Genomic DNA, 4,674 nt, shown 5'->3' on the forward strand with positions numbered 1-4,674 from the left:
TTTAGCATCTTTTAATGAGTATGAGAATCTCATTCTATAAATGACTTGGATTTTAAAAAAATTTTCTTCAAAGGAACCTAGGTAAAGGAAAGAAGGGGAAAGCATTTAAGAGTAAATTTAATAGTTGAATTTATTTCTGAAGTTTTGAATAATACAATACATCCTTCCTGAATTGTTTAAGGAAAAGTCAATGATACAGGTTTTTCTCATGTTTAATGTAGATTTGCTGGGAAGTGTGGAGCTCAGTGATATCTCAAGGTGGTTTCCCGTGTCTCTTTACTTCTAGAATAACCAGATTTTCTTGGTGCTCTTTCTAGTCCACAGTTCACGTTCTTCCTACAGTTTCAACCAGGCAGCCTATGAACAAAGCAAGAGGCTGTCCCCAGAAACAGGCTGCTGTAGCACTTCAACTTTGGAAGGTTCAGCGTTTCTCCTCCTTCAGGAATGCTGTCATGCTCTGGCAGCAGAGCACAGTAATTTTCCAAATGATCAGATAAAGTAGTGACTCATGCATCCCAGACCATGTGCTCTGGTTTGCACTCCAGCCTCTCTATTATGTGCTGATGTAAGTAGTCCTGGGAACATCAGGGTATTAAAGACATGTTGGCTGAATGAACTAATGGGGCCCACTAATAGTTCTTCTCCCTCTGCTTCTCTTATTTGCACTGTGCTATCTGAATTCTTAAAAACAAACAAAACCATCATAAACCTCAGATTTACACAAGTAGGTTTCAAATAGCTTTAGCCAAATATATTGATAATCTGCTTAGGGAGTAGCCACTTCTCTTCTGGGGAGGGTTGCCTAAAGTCACTGATTCTTTCCTTCACCACACAGGAAATATATATGAAGAAGAATAAAAGCCTGATAACCTGCTGGAGACCCAGATTTCTCCTGTCCAGAATGCTGGAGCAAGTTCTCCTGCTGCTGGGAGGAGATTTATGGTGGTCATGAAGTTGACTTAGACATGCTTCTGCTACTGTTGCTACAAAGTCTGAAAAACAATTATGTTCCCATGAAATTCAGAGGTGATTTATGTGACAGGGTCAAATGGCACGTGCCAGAAAGACATCGGCAACATGCTGACATTGAGATGTTTGTTAAGTATGTATAGATTTTGTGAGCTCATTACCCAGATTTCAGTTTCCTATTGAAAAAGTTGTCTTGATTAAAGATACATATAAACACCCTGTTTACAAAGAAGCTTTCCCCACTGATCTGGGCAGTTCAGTGACAAAGTTTTAGAAAGGCATCTCCCCTTACACAACACAGATTGTCCAGCTTGTATTTGTGATCACTTAGAACAGAAGTCTGAAAAAGTTCATATAGATAATGCAGAAGCCAAGCAAGTTTCAGTAGAAAGCTGTTCAGTAACACTTCAGTTAAAAATTTCCCTTTGTTTCCAAGACTGTGTGTTTAGATGTAGAATCCCAGTGTGAGGGATCAGTTTCTTCTTGATAGAGTCATGATTTATAGCATCTGATTTTTCCACCTCATGGCAGGAAAATGACTCATGACTCTCTGTCAGAGTGTTGGTGTTCCTTACTGCAGAGTATGTCCTGTACTTGTGTGACCTGGAAGAACTAGAATGGTGATACATCATAGCCGGTTGGGTGCACCCACTTTCTGGACGTGAAAATCACCCAACACAAGCAGTCCCCACTCAGCAGGCTTGAGGGCCTCTGGGAGCGGCCCCCGCTGTCAGATGTGCTATTAATCTCCCTTGTACATTTGCAATGCAGGAGGCACAGGAGATGTAGGTTCAGTCCCTGAGTTGGGAAGATCCTCTGGAGGAGGACATGGCAACCCACTGCAGTATTCTTGCTTGGAGAATCCCATGGGCAGAAGAGCCTGGTGGGCTAAAGCCCATGGGGTCGCAAAGAGTTGGACACGACTGAGTGATGAGTACATGTTTGGGTCAGCGGTCTTATAAAGTTCTTCTGGACTGACTCAGATGCATTGGTAGGTGCCCTGAGCTGGTGGGTCAGCAGAGTGTGACCACCATCTGTAGGGTTATTCCTCCAGGCACTCAGGGAGAAATTGCTCACATGTTCTGATTTTATAGTGCTATGGTTCTTCTCTACTGGCTTCTGGGAACCTCTCCTCCTGTCTCTCCTGGATTATTTTCCTTGAGTTAATGCCATTTCCATAAATACATTTGGATCCCTTTCCTTTGGGCTTTACATTCAATTAAATTTATAATCATTGTGGTCTCAAAAACGTTTTTATTATTTCTTATAATTAGCTTTATAGTCTATGCTGGGGGGTCTAGGGTTACAAAAGTATCTACTTGAAAACGTGGGACCTCAAAAAGTCAAGTTTTCTTTCCATAGAAGCATATTTTTTAAGAAGTAAAAAATCCTCCTATAATTAAATGATTATTCCTTATTTCATCACCTAAGACTGAATTACATGTATTTTCAGTTCAGTTCAGTTGCTCAGTGGTATCCGACTCTTTGCGACCCCATGAACAGCAGCATGCCAGGCCTCCCTGTTCATCACCAACTCCTGGAGTCCACCCAAACCTGTGTCCATTGAGTCAGTGATGCCATCCAACCATCTCATCCTCTGTCGTGCCATTCTTCTCCTGCCCTCAATCTTTCCCAGCATCAGGGTCTTTTCCAATGAGTCAGTTCTTCACATCAGGTGGCCAAAGTATTGGAGTTTCAGCTTCAACATCAGTCCTTCCAGTGAAGACCCAGGACTGATCTCCTTCAGAATGGACTGGTTGGATCTCCTTGCAGTCCAACGGACTCCCAAGAGTCTTCTCCAACCCCGCAGTTCAAAAGCATCAATTCTTCAGTGCTCAGCTTTCTTTATAGTCCAACTCTCACATCCATACATGACCACTGGAAAAACCATAGCCTTGACTAGACCAACCTTTGTTGGCAAAGTAATGTCTCTGTTTCTTAATATGCTGCCTAGGTTGGTCATAACTTTCCTTCCAAGGAGTAAGTGTCTTTTAATTTCATGGCTGCAGTCACCATCTGTAGTGATTTTGGAGCCCAGAAAAATAAAGTCAGCCACTGTTTTCCCATCTATTTGCCATGAAGTGATGGGACTGGATGCCATGATCTTAGTTTTCTGAACGTGGAGCTTTAAGCCAACTTTTTCACTCTCCTTTTTAACTTACATCAAGAGGCTTTTTAGGTCCTCTTAACTTTCTGCCGTAAGGGTGGTGTCATCTGCATATCTGAGGTTATTGATACTTCTCCTGGCAATCTTGATTCCACCTTGTGCTTCTTCCAGCCCAGCGTTTCGCATAATGTACTCTGCATATAAGTTAAATAAGTAGGGTGACAATATACAGCCTTGACGTACTCCTTTTCCTATTTGGAACCAGTTTGTTGTTCCATGTCCAGTTCTAACTGTTGCTTCCTGACCTGCATTAGGCTTTCCTAAAGAAGCCGCCTCTATTTCATAAGCTTCTCTGTATAGGTTTTCAAATAGAACATGTTTGTGGGTAGAGAGTGAATGTTTTATAGGGAAAGGAATGTTTCTCTACCTACTTTGCTATTGTCTCCCTTTCTAGCTCCCCCACAGCCTTTAAGAGTGAAGGATTTGCCATTCTGTTTGGTCAACTGTAAAATCCTGGCTGATGTTTACGGATGGGCAGGCTGCTATAATAAGCCCATGTTTGTGCGGTGGTGGTCCTCTTGCACTTCCTGCTTTCACTCTGTGGGTTGGACTTGCCGGCAGCACCTGGAGAAAGAAGGCCTAGCCTTTCCTTCTCTGCCTCAACAAAGCATCATTGCTGTAGTTTTGTGCTATATGGTGGGCAGGGACTAGTGATTGTCCAGAATTTGAGCTGAACCTGAGGTGTTGGAGGGAGGTGGGGAGGGTTCTTAAGAGTGAACCATGTACTCTAACCCAGACTGAACAAGCTCTGAAAGGTAATACTAAAGTGTCTCTTTGTTTCTCATTTGCTATCAGTCTTTCTGTGTGTGTGTGTGCACCATTAAATGCAATCACAATTTCTCCTCTGTCCCTTATAATTCTTCTTAGCAAATGTCTTATTTTTCAGTGGTAAACATATGTAGAGAGCTATGGACCAAAATACGAAAGCATCATCCATACCTTAACTCCCAGGTAGGCGTTGAGTGAGAGAAGGCTTTAAAGTTAATAGCTGACTCCCTCTGAAGAAGACCAGCTTGACATTCCTAATAAAATACCCATGTCTCTGAAAACAGGGGAGACATTGCTAAGTCAGTTTCAAAGGCCACAATAGAACAGTGAAACCAGTTCACTGAAGGATGGAAATTGACCTCAACACTCACGACTTCCTCTGTGTTTCTAAAGACTTGAACCTCAGCCTCTCCCTGCAACTCCCTAGGAAGCTAAAGAGGTATGGAATGTACCTTTGATAGCCTGATGTGATTTTGTCTTTTGACCATTTGCTGAATTTGTGGAGGGAAAAAGAGCAATTGAAAAGGGCTCCTCTCTTTCCAGACCAAGCAATGACAAAGCAACACAGCTAAGTAGGAAACTGAGCTATGAGATATTAATTGACTGATCAAGTTACCCTATGTGCTCCAGTAACAGATGTCCAAGCCACTTCAGAGCTACCTTTTCTTAATGTGTTTAGTTATCTCTGAGTGGGGATGATTCACATCGTATGAAACCCATGGGATTTGCCTCAGGTGGGGGGAATGACTGAATTAAAGACTTATTCCGTG

The sequence above is a fragment of the Bison bison genome, unplaced genomic scaffold (genome assembly GCF_000754665.1).
Source record: "Bison bison bison isolate TAMUID 2011002044 unplaced genomic scaffold, Bison_UMD1.0 scf7180017864238, whole genome shotgun sequence".
In the NCBI taxonomy this organism is placed as follows: domain Eukaryota; kingdom Metazoa; phylum Chordata; class Mammalia; order Artiodactyla; family Bovidae; genus Bison; species Bison bison.